The following is a 13,146-nucleotide window of genomic DNA, read 5'->3' on the forward strand; positions in this document are numbered from 1 at the left end:
GGCAGCGGGGGGCTGGCACCTGGGCGAGAGGACAGCAACTGGCGCTCACTCCTCACTGGCATCCTGGATGCCCAGGACACGTCTACCAGCTCGGTTTGCCCGTGGCCGGCCCCACAGCACCTCCCCTTCTCCCTGCCACCTGGGTTCCCACCGTAGGGTTGGCAGGGACAGGCAAGCCAGACACAGCAGCCCCGAGCCAGCGCCTGTCACTGTCATGTGCTGAGCGGTCCCCTGAGGAAGGTTCCAGGGCAGGCCCGTTGGGCAGGTGGCCCATGCAGGGCAGGAGCCGAATCAACCCAGCTCTCCCTCGGTCCCTCCCACCCCGCACCCAGCACCCAGCACCCAGCACCCAGCAGCCCCCTTGGCTCTTCCCTGCCATGGCCCAGGGCCCGACAGCCGCCAGGACATCCAGGTCTCCGCTCGGGCTCGGGCCCGGCCAACGCTCACTGGGTCCCCCAGCGGCAGCCGCGTGACCCCTCTATCCCACCTGCCACCGCAGCCCACTCTCGACCCGGAGGCATGGCCCCCACCCCCCAGGTGAGCCAGGTCCTGCTGCAGCTCTGCCCGGGGACTCCGTGTGATCTGTGCCTGCTGGAAGCACACACACCTGTGCCCTGGCCGTGGTCCCAGCCTCCCCCTCTCCAGCCCCAGTGAACTCAGCCCCAGCGCTGTTCCTCGCACCTCGGGGCCTCCCCACCTGCCTGCACTGCCCTGTCCCAGTGGTCTCAGGGCTTCCTCACCGCCCCCAGGTCTTTATTCAGGGTCAGCTTCTCAGAGAGGCCTTGCCCAAGCTTCCTAAGCACATAGTGTACAGAACAGCTGTCCCCAAGAACAAACTCTGGACAAGGCAGATTTAGAGTTTTCAGATGATGACGATGATGATGATGATGATGATGATGATGAAGACGGTGTGATGGTGATGGTGATGATGGTCATGGTGGCAATGGTGACTGTGTTGACGGTGATGGTGGTGGGTGATGGTGATGATGGTGATGGTGATGGTGATTGTTTTACCTTCCTAGGCTTCTTACAGCAAATACCATGAAATGGTTAGGCTTAAACAACGGGAACTTATTCACTGACAGTTGGAGTCTGAGAAAATGTCCAAATCAAGGCATCATGAGGGCAATACTTCCCGAAGACTGGCTGCTGACGGTCCTGGGCTCCTCTGCCACATGACAAGGCACATGGTGGCGTCTGCTGGTCTCTGCCTTTTCTTCTGGATTTCACTGATTTCAGTTTCTTACATCCATAGATTCCTGACTTCCTTTTATAAATGACCCAAGGAACAGGATTAAAACCCATCCTGAATGAGGTGGGTCACACCTTAGCTAAAGTAGCCTCATCAAAAAGTCCTACTTACTACGGGTTCACATCCACAGGAATAGATTAGATTTAAGAACATGTTTTTCTGGGATACATACAGCCCCAAAACAACACAGTGGTGATGGTGGTGGTGATTGAAGTGATGGTGGTGGTGACAATGATGGTGGTGATGATCATGGTGGTAAGAATGATGATGATGACGATGGTGGTGGTGATGGTTTTGATGGTGGTGATAATGATGGGTATGACGGTTATTGTGATGATAGCTAATATTGTTCCTTAAGTGCCAGGCACTATTCTGCATGCTTTCTGTACTTTTAACTCATTTGTTCCTCACAATAACCTTACAAGGTGGGTACTATCATTTTTATTCTTGTATTAGAGTTCTCTAGGGAAACAGAATCAACAAGAGACATCTATAAATGTAAGATTTTATAAAAGTGTCTCAGGCAACCGTGGGTATGCACAAGTCCAAATGCCTTGTGCATACCCACGGTTGTAGGTATGCACAACCTATGGTTGTGCACGGTTATAGGGCAGGCAGCAAACTGGCAACTCCAATGAAGGGGTTTGATGAACTCCTCAGGAAGCGAACCGGCAACTCTGATGAAGATGTTCAATTAACTCCTCAGGAAAGGCTTCGCTGGTTAGCCGAAGAAGTCAACGTCCTCTAACTTTCTTGCTTAAAAGTCTTCAACTGATTGAATTAAATCTAGTTGATTGAATTCTCTCATTGTGGAAGACACACTCTTTGTTGACGTAATCAGTCACAGCTGCAGCCAACTGCCTGATGACTTAATAAACCAGCCTTCTGGTTTACTAACCAGCTACAAATGTCCTTGAAGTAATGGTTAGGCCAGTGCTTGCTTGACCAGATACCTGAACACAATCACTGGCCAAGCTGACACATAAACCTAACCATCAGAGTCCACCCCTTGTCAACTTGGCAATTATACACATCACTTTAAACAATATATTATCTCTAAGTAGACAACAATAACAGACATATGTTTTGCCTAACAATATTCAGCTATCCTGTGTACAACCAGAAACGCACTAAATCTCTCCAGAATAGGGTGCAAGTCCTTGGGTGACATTAACTCTTAAAACTTGACTTCCTTTAACCTAAATACTGCAAAATGAACAATACAGCTTATGTCATATGATAAGGGATAAGCTAGAGAAGAAAACAAAGATATTTGCTTTACAGACAAATACAAACATACAACAAAACGAGGAGGAAATATTCATGCCATCATAGTCCTCGTTTCTGTAACTGGTCACGTGGCCACAGTTCATATTTATCACGACCTTCTTCCACTACCGAGTCCATGTTCCCTTTACCCTCAGCAAGCACTTCAGCTGGCCGTGGTTCTTTGCCTGGTGGGGTGACCCAAACCTTCATTCCTGAAGTTTCTTGGCCATTGGTAGTCCTGCCTGGATTGGGCTGTTGCAGTTTTCCATTGACTTTAATCACAGGTCAGGGTAGTGCTAGGAGACGCCCCAGGGGATCTCCTGTATTCCAGGAAAACTGTTCTTTACCTCCATTGTGTAGTTGCAGTGCTATTTCCCCCTCGATAGTCAGGATCAATCACCCCACCAGTACAGTAGTCCCCTTCCTTGCCTGTTGATTCAGAGGCAAGAGAAGCCCGAAGTGGCCAGGTGGCAGTCTCAACTTCCAGTTCAATGGCATTATTGTTGTGTTTCCTGGTGGAAGCACTCCTCCTTTTGGAACTAAGACTTGAAGACCAGCAGAGCTTAAGCTTGCAGAGACAGGAAGCAAAAATTTTCCTAGTGGCTCACTAGGAGTGATAGTGCCACTCCTGTTTCCACTCTTGATTCCTGGACCCATAAATCCTGGCTATGGGAGAAATGGCATCATAGAGTGGACATTGATTCAGCACATACACAGTCTCCTGGAGAACACTGCCCCAGCCCTGCAAGGTATTGCCACCTAGTTGGCACCATAATTGAGTCTTCAGTAGGCCATTCCACCGTTCTATCAACCCAGCTGCCTCTGGATGATGGGGAACATGGTAAGACCAGAGAATTCTATGAGCATGTGCCCATTCCCTCACTTCATTTGCTGTGAAGTGGGTTCCTTGGTCAGAAGCAATGCTGTGTGGAATACCATGATGGTGGATAAAGCATTTCATAAGTCCATGGATGGTAGTTTTAGCAGAAGCATTGCAGAAAGGGAAGGCAAACCCATATCTGGAGTATGTGTCTATTCCAGTGAGAACAAACTGCTGCCCCTTCCAGGATGGAAGTGGTCCAATGTAATCCACCTGTCACCAGGTAGCAGGCTGATCACCTCAGGGAATGGTGCCATATCAGGGACTGAGTGTGGGTCTCTGCTGCTGGCAGACTGGGCACTCAGCAGTGGCTGGGGCCAGGTCAGCCTTGGTGAGTGGAAGTCCATGTTGCTAAGCCCATGCATAACCTCCATCCCTACCACCATGACCACTTTGTTCATGAGCCCATTGGGCAATGACAGGAGTGGCTGGAGAAAGAGGCTGATTAGTATCCACCAAACGGGTCATCTTATCCACTTGATTATTAAAATCTTCTGCTGAAGTCACCCTCTGGTGAAAATTCACATGGGACACAAATATCTTCATGTTTTTTGCCCACTCAGAAAGGTCTATCCACATACCCCTTCCCCAGACTTCTTTGTCACCAATTTTCTAATCATGTTTCTTCCAAGTCCCTGACCATCCAGCCAAACCATTAGCAACAGCCCATGAATCAGTATACAAATGCACCTTGGGCCAGTTCTCCTTCCAAGCAATGAAAGTTCTGCTCACTGGGAGGATTTCCCCTCACCAATATCCTTCAGGGAAATCCTAAAAAGGGCTGCAGTGCTGCAGCTGTCCACTTTCAGGTGGTTTCTGCATATTGTGAAAAACCTTCTGTAAACCAGGCCTGAGTTTTCTCTTCCTCGATCAACTGATTGTAAGGAATGCCCCAAGATGCCATAGCTATGGGCTGGGAAAGAGAAGGTAAGGTGGAAGGAATGGGAGCCATGGGCATTTGGGCCACTTCCTCATGTAATTTACTTCGAGCTCTGTCTCATATATACCATTTCCATTTTATGATGGAGTGCTGCGGTGCACACCCAACTTTATGGCTTGGTGGGTCGGACAACACCCAGCTCATGATAGATAACTTATGTCTCATGTTAACTTGGTGGCCCTTGGTTAAGCATTCTGTCTCTACTAAGGCCCAATAGCAGGCCAAAAGCTGTTTTTCAAATGGAGAGTAGTTATCTGCAGAGGATGGTAAGGCATTACTCCAAAATCCTAAGGGCCTGCTTTGTGATTCTCCCATAGGAGCCTGCCAAAGGCTCCAAACAGCATCTCTGTTTGCCACTGACACTTCCGGCACCATTGGGTCAGCTGGATCATATGGTCCAAGTGCCAGAGCAGCCTGCACAGCAGCTTGGACTTGTCGCAGAGCCTCATCTTGTTCTGGTCCCCACTCAAAACTTTACTGATCACTTGGTAAATGGACCACAGTAGCACACCAAAATGAGGAATATGTTGTCTCCAAAATCCAGAGGCCACCTAAGCATTGTGCCTCTTTTTTGGTCATAGGAGGCGCCACATGTAATAGCTTATCCTTCACCTTAGAAGGGATATCTCGAAGACCCCTGTATTTTTGTTGGATTTATCTCTCATCCTCTGACACTAAATACCTTACCAACAAATCTATACTAGTTGCTACTTCTTGCTCACTAGGTCCAATCAATATGATATCATCAATGTAGTGGACCAGTGTGATGTCTTATGGGAGGGAGAAACGATCAAGATCCTTGTGGACAATATTATGACACAGGGCTGGAGAGTTGATATACCCCTGAGGTGGCACAGTGAATGTATACTGCTGGCCTTGCCAGTTGAATGCAAACTGTTTCTGGTGGTCCTAACAGCTATTGAGAAAAAAGCATTTACCAGATCAATAGCTGCATACCAGGTACCAGGGGATATGTTGATTTGCTCAAGCAATGATACCACATCTGGAACAGCAGCTGCAATTGGAGTCACCACCAGCTTACAATAATACACTGTCATCCTCCAAGACCCATCTATTTTCTGCATAGGCCAAACAGAGTTGAATGGGGATGTGGTGGGAATCACCACCCCTGCATCCTTCAAGTCCTTAAGAGTGGTATTAATCTCTGTAATCCCTCCAGGAATCCGGTATTGCTTCTTGTGTACTATTTTGCTAGGCAGGGGCAGTTCTAGTGGCTTACACTTGGCCTTTCCCACTATAACAGCCCTCACTCCATGAGTTGGAACCAATGTGAGGATTCTGCCAGTTGCTGAGTATGTCTATTCCAATTATGCATTCCAGAACTGGGGAAATAACCACAGAATGGGTCCAGGGACCCACTGGACCCACTATGAGATGGACCTGAGCTAAAACTCCATCGATCACCTGACCTCCATAAGCCCCAACTCTGACTGGTGGACCAGAGTGATGATTGAGGTCTCCTGGAATTAATGTCACTTCTGAACCAGTGTCTAATAATCCCCGAAATATCTGATCATTTCCTTCTTCCTAATGCACAGTTAACCTGGTAAAAAGCTGTAGGTCTCCCTGGGAAAGCTGGGAGGAAGATTAACAGTACAAATTTTTGGCAGTGTAACAGGGCCCTTCCCCAAGGGTACCTGGCCTTCCCCTCATTCAAGGGGCTCTGGATCTGTAAACTGCCTCAAGTCTGGGAATTGATTAAGGGGCCGTGACTCTCTGTTTTTATAGTTCAAGGCAGACTTTTGTTCACTTGACCTAGAATACTTCTGTTTCCACAGATCAAACAAGAATTTAGTAGACTGCCCATCTATTTTACTACTAGGTACTCCATGATCTACAAGCCAAAGCTGTAAGTCTCTGTGAGTCAGATTATTTTGACTGCTGCCTTGAGCCTGTTTTCCATTATAGTAGCCATGCCCACCTTGTCTTTGGCGATTAACTGCTGCCAAGTGGCTTCTGCCAACTCAGGATCTGATTATCCCCATTGTGTTTAAGGATTCCAGCTCAATGACAGCAGTTCCCTCAGTAATATCTGACCTGAAGAGAAGGGCGACTACAGAGCTCTTCAGAGATGATGGAGCTAGTCTCACAAATTTATTCCTCACAGTCCTGGTAAAAGGTGTGTCCTCTGGACATTCCAGGGGTGTTTGAGCAGGTCTTCCATGATAAATCCATTCTAACATTCCAATCTCTCTAATCCTTTGAATCCCCTCCTCTACATTTTATCAGGGGAGTTTGGGCATTTCAACATCAGGTAATGTCAGCCACCTTTTGATCTAACCCCTTGAGCTTCAACATTGAATGTATAATCTCTGCTTAGTGGGCCCGTATCAGTAAATTCAGCTTAATCCAACTTTATACTCCTTCCATTATCCCACACCCTTAATATCCATTCCCACACATATTCCCCTGGTTTCTGTCTGTATAAGTTGGAAAACTCATGCAGTTCTTTTGGAGTATAGCGTACCTCCTCGTGGGTCACACTTTGTACCTCACCCTTCGGGGCCTGTTGGGACTTTAGTCTAGTTATAGGTCTTGAAGCAAAGACTGGTGGTGGGGGTGGGTCATGATAAGAATTAGAAGTATCCCTCAAGCCATTTACCTCAGGACATTCTGCTGCAGTTTCATCTCCTGAAAGAGGATTAATCTCTCCAGAGGAGTGAGGGCTGCTTCCTCAGGGGAGGTGACTACAAGATTAGCAGGCACTGAAGGGTTCATCTCTTTAGGTGGAAGTGGGATGGCAGGCTCCTCAGGGCAGACTGGAGGTCAGGAATATGCTTCCTCAAAGCAGGCTGGAGGTTGGGTAGCTGTTATCTCCTCAGGGCAGACTGGAGGTGGGGGGCTGTTTCCTCAGGACAGACCACTACAGGTACATCTCACAAAGACTCAGCAGAATCCAGGGTTCCAATGTCCTCACTGCCATTATTATCAATCCATACGTCTCCATCCAAAGTTTCAGAATCCCATTCTTTTCCAATCAATACCTTTACTTTAACAGCAGACACACTCTGAGGTTGAGATTTTAGTTTACATTGTAAATTTGCTACCAAACAATAAGACTCTGGGTCTGGTTTTCAGAAATCTCAAGTCTGGGGCAACAGGAAATAAGATTTTTTTTTCAGGGCACACAAAGAGACCTTTACATCTGTCATACGGTGCTTAAGTTTCAAATTTGAAGCCTTTAGCTCGTCCCTTTCTCTTATAACTTTATCCAGCATATCTAAGAGAAACCAGCCAATATCATTATACCTCTTAACTCTGCAAAACTCTGTTAAGGTGTCCAAAACACTGTCACCCAGAGCCTTGCTTCATACAAGAGTATGAATAGGAGAATCAAACGGTGATATTTTGTGTATCTCCATTGCCAACTCACGCCATGGACTGTCAGTGAGATCTTGATTATTGGAAATGGAGTCAATAGTGCCTCTGAATCTTATCAGAGTAGAAAACCAATTGTAAAAGTCCATTTTAAGATTTGGTTTCTTAAGAACCACTCCTGGTACCAAGTTGAATTAGTTGGGTTCTCTAGGGAAACAGAATCAACAAGAGATATCTATAAATACATGATTTTATAAAAGTGTCTCACACAACTGTGGGGATGCACGAGTCCAAATTCCACACGGCAAGCAGCAAACTGGCAACTCCGATGAAGGTGTTCAATGATCTCCTCAGGAAATGCTTTGCTGGTTAGCTGAAGAAGTGAAGGTCCTCTGATTTTCTTGCTTAAAAGTCTTCAACTGGTTGGATTAAATCCCGCTGATGGCATTCTCTCAATGTGGAAGACACGCCTTTCATTGATGTAATCTGTCACAGCTGCAGCCAATTGACTGATGATTTAATAAACCAGCCTTCTGGTTCATTAACCACCACAAATGTCCTTGCAGTAAGTTAGGCCAGTGCTTGCTTGACCAGACAACTGGACACCATCACCTGGCCAAGCTGACACATGAACCTAACCATCACAACTACTATACAGAAGAAGAAACAGAGATTTTCCAGGCTTCAGCAATTAAAATTCACTGATGGACTCTACTCATTGTCCAGACTTGGTCCTTGGGAACTTGAGACACAAAATTTATCAGGCTCTTGGGAGTTTGGGGAAAGGCTGTCTTCCCAGCAACAAGGCCTCCCTCCGGTGCAGACAGAGCCGGCCCTGGGTTTCCTGGACTCCCAGCTTTCACCCCTCATCCGCCCACTCTGCACTCCCCCCTCTGCCTTTCTGGCTCCCTGGTTCCTCCTGCTTTTCCTCCCCTTCCCTAATTAAAACTTCTCCTAAGAAGGGAACAAGTTGGAACAGACACAGTCAAATGTGGGTGTAAGATACATGGTGGCAACTAAGCACACTGGGAGCTGCTCAGCATCCCAGGTCATTAGGGAAATGCAAACTAAATCACAGTGAGATGCCACTGCACACCCAGCAGAGGGGTAAAATAAAGACCACGGCTGGCAACACAAAGGGCCGGTGAGGAGACGGGGAACAGGACCCGGCATCCATGGCTGGCGGGAAGGCCAAGTGGTGCAGCCACTCTGGAAAGCAGCTTGGCCGTTCCTTATAAAGTTAAATGTACACTTACCATATGAGCCAGCCGTCCCACTCCTAGATGTTTACCCTAAAGAAATGAAAACTGTGTTCACACACAAGTTTGTGCACATTTTGCAGTGATTTTATTTATAATAATCCCAAACTGGAAACAACCCAAACACCCATCAACAGGAGCTGGACCACGCCGTGTGGTCTCAACATTCCCAAGGGGGCAAAACGGTTCTTGTGGGACCAAAAAAGTACTCTTTTGACATATGAAGCACAGATACACAGTGTGTAAACCGTTGGTCTGTGGTAGTAAATTGTCATGGTTAAGGTGAAAAGGAGGACATGTTTTCAGGCTTCTTAGGGCGGTGGTGATTTTAAAAAGGCTCAGTGACCTTGTGCTGAGTGGAAGAGACCAGGCCCAGGCTGTAAGCTAATGCTGGAGGGCTCCATTTAGGTGACATTCTGGGAATGGCCGGGATGGGGCTCCTCACGGCCACGCAGCAAGTCCCACGTGAGGGCAGCTTAAGGTGACGGAAACGTGCTCTCCTGAGATCTGGGGGAGTGAACCCTTCTGTTCCCCTCCCTTGCTTCTGGGGGCCACCGGCACCCCCACCTCGGTCATCTCATGGCCTCTCCCCTGCTTGAGAAGCCCCCAGTCGTCCTGGGCCAGGGCCCACCTCCCCCCAGCATGGCCTCATCACGGTCCCTTTTCCCAAATAGGATCATGTTCACAGGGCTGGGGCCAGGACTCGAGCGGGTCTTTTGGGGGCACAGTTCAGCCCATGTCAGCCACCAAGGGTTGGCATGAGGGAATTCGGGGACTGTCTCGATTGTAGCACGTTATACAACCGTGGCTATCGAAACCCATAAAAGTACACACACACTAAAAAGCCATCAATGTACCGAATGTAAAATGTATCTCAAAAACCTAACAAACAAAAGGACATCGCCACACTTTCTCACTACAGAGTAAAGGGCTGCTAGGCATTTAAAACCATGTTTCCTGGGCTGTATTCCCTGGCCTCCCAAGACTTGTTGAAAAAGTTATGTGCTCAATTTGGTTTGGAAAATGCAGACTAATGCTTCCCTTTCCTGGGTATTCACATTTGCTTATTAAAAGCTCTGAGTTCTGCAGTAAAGAGACCAATGTTAAAGTTTAGTCCAAAAATTCTGAATTAGGCCAGAGAGCCACGTCCTTAAGTAATACCTGTTAACAGTCCACAGTTAAGATTGATCCCGGGAACACGTGGGGGGTTCTGGTTGCTTCTGGAGGCTCTGGTTATTGCTATTTCATCACGTATCTGTTGAGCGCCTGCTTTCTCCGGACCCCACTTGGGCTCTGGGTCACGAGTGAAGAGCAGCACAGCTGGGCAGCCAGCGCTACAACAGCTCGGGGACGGGGCGATCCACAAGGAGACGAGCTGCGTTCGGGTGATCCGGAGACGCAGGAAGACAAGCAGGGAACGGTCAGAGAAGGTGACTCCGAGAGACGACACTGAGACGTTTGGAGAAAGCGAGGAAAGAGCCCCCTCGGGGTGCTGGGGAGAGCCCGGCATGCAGAGGGCAGCCTGTGTGGTTGGGGGGTCCCTGTCCAAGACCTGCCCCTGTCCAGCCTGCTGCAGTTTCTTTTGGGGGGCGAGTGTCCAGCCCCCCCTCCAGCCGGAGGCACACCCTGGGCAGGCACGAGGTTGGAGTGGGCTCCATGTCCCGGGCTGGCCGACGGCACCCTGTGTGAGCAGCCTGGGGTGGCAGCTTTGGCCCCAGAGAAATGGGCCCGGTTCCTGCGTGGGGACACAGCTCCCCGCACCCCCTCCCAACACCCCAACCCTCCCAGCGAAGCATCCCCACGTCAGACAGCTAGAGACGGTTCCCAGGCATGTAGCCCTGAGCCCCGGACCGACACGGGCACGTCCTGGCCACGGGCGTCTCGTCCCTCCCCCTGCGGGATGGCATCAGGCCACAATCGTGACCTCCGCGTCCAACCTGCTGTGGCTCGGACCTCGCCTGGCAGCCGGGACCCGGGCTTGGAAGAGCCGGTCTGGGTTCCGATGTTCCCGGGCCCAGGCTGGCAGGTCCTGGCTCTCTGGGACTTGGTTTTCTCACCCACATGAGGTCCTGGCCTGGAGCAAGACCCCTGCCTCGGTTTCCCAGGCTGCTGTCATGAAGGACACAGACCAGAGGGCGTCACAGAACCTGTGACCTCGCAGTTCCGGAAGTCGGAAGCCCAGGTCAGGGGCTCCGCAGGGCAGAGCCCCTCCGACGTCCGCAGGGTCCTGGCAGTGGCCTCCCGGAACCCGCAACCCGACCCCGGCCCCTGCCAGTGGCCGTTGTCTCCCTGTGTCTGACTCTTCTAAGGACACCAGACGGACGGGACCAGGGCCCACCTGCAGTTGGCTCGGCCTCATCGCGACTGATCACGTCGTCAAAGATCCAATTACAAAAAATTGCATTTACGTGTGGGGGCTCGCACTTGGATGTGTCTTTTGAGGGGTTCCAATTCAAGCCCCCACAACTCCCAATTGTGGCTCTCCCTCAGAATCAAAGTACTGACCCCGAGACGCCAGCTACAGCTCCCCGGTCAGAGACTCCGAGGGTGAGACCCAAAGAGGGGCTTCCGGAAAGCCTGACGGTGGTTCTGCTCAGCCAGCCTACAAATGCACTCCGGAACCCCTTGACCAGGGGCTGCACAGCCCCCGTGGCTCCCAGGTGCTGGGGGCCACCACGGCCTGTGCCGGCTAGGAAGCTTCCCCACGGTGGGCTACGGAGACCCGGGGTCGGCCAGCTCAGCAGCCACGCGGGGCAGCCAGGGCATGAAGGGTGCGCACGGTCGAGAAGCGTGACCCCTTCCCTTCCCGAGCCAGGGCCGGCCTGAGCGGGAGGCAGTGGGCGCAAGGGTCGGGGTTGCTGGCAGGGCCCTGCAGCTTCCACCCTGGATTCCCCTGAGCCACAGGGAGACGAGGAAACGTGGCAATCGCCAGGCCCCCTTGCAGCCGACAGCCCCAGCCAGGCAGCCTTCCCGCCGTCCCCGCTGTCCCCGCCTTGGTGCCAGTCAAGGCCTGCCTGCCCCCAGCCCGCGGTTTAAGCCACTAGGTTTGGGGATAATTTGTTACACAGCGAGAAATGACGGCTACACACAGCTGTTAGGCTGCAGCACCAGAATACCTGGGGGGCCCTTGGAAAACCACAAACGCTCAAACCCTCTCCCCAGAGATCAGGCATCAGCCATGTCAGGGCAGGGTGACCAAGCTCCTGGGACACCAAGTCCGCACCATCACCCACGGCAGCCGTCCCGCCGTGAGGCAGATGCTCCCTGCTCGCCAGCAGCCTTCGCCTCCAGACCAGGGCCCTGGCCTGGCCAAGGAAGCAGCAGCTGAGCCCGGGGAGGGGCCTGGGGCCACGAGGCCGGCTCAGGCAGGAACCCCAAGAGCCCGACCCAGGCCAGCATGACGGGAAGCCGGCTCCCGCTGAGGTTTCTGGGAAGGACCCTCCTCCCAGTAGAGGGAGTTAGGGGGTTGCGCAAAGCACCTCGTCCGTCTGTCAGTTCTAACCCTGTCAGGAGCCAGCCTAGGGGTCACCCAAGCCGGGCAGCACACATCCAACGCCCTGCCGCCCCGTCACCCTGAGCTAAGGCATCTGAGAGTGAAAATGCCGACAAGGCCACTCAGGGACAATGGGAGGCGCCCGAGCCCACCTCTGAGGTGGCTGAGGGTGTGACCTGCCCCTTGGCTCACGGCGTGTCCCCAGTGCCCGGCACATGTCAGAGGATGGAGAAAGCGGTGGCTGGTCACTGCTGGGTCTCCAGGTCGTCCCCCAGCATCGGGGCTGTCAGGAAGCAGGGTGGACCTGGGAGCCGGCACGCCTGGGGCACTTCGGCCACAGGACGGGGAGTCGGGGCCCCAGCTCGCAGTCCCCTCAGATGTTGAGTGCCAGCAGGGGTGAGCAGGACTGGGGGGAGGGAGTTCTATGGCCACGCACACTCCGTGCCTGTCACTTCCCCAGACCCGTGGGCAGGGGGAGGCTGCTTCTCGGGCCTCCCTCTGAGGGTCCTTCCGGCTCTTTGCACCCCTTGACTCTCCCTCCTCAGAGTGGGCTTCTGGCACGTGCGGACACAGCAAGCCCAGGGGGTGCTCCCACATGGAGAGAGGCCTGTCCCCACAGGGAAGACCAGGTCCCGGGAAGGTGCCACAAGGGTGGCCCCGGAGACCAGGACAGCCTGATCCGCAGGTGGGTGGGGCAGGGGCAAAGCCGGGTGC

Source organism: Choloepus didactylus, chromosome 22 (assembly GCF_015220235.1).
Source record: "Choloepus didactylus isolate mChoDid1 chromosome 22, mChoDid1.pri, whole genome shotgun sequence".
In the NCBI taxonomy this organism is placed as follows: Eukaryota; Metazoa; Chordata; class Mammalia; order Pilosa; family Megalonychidae; genus Choloepus; species Choloepus didactylus.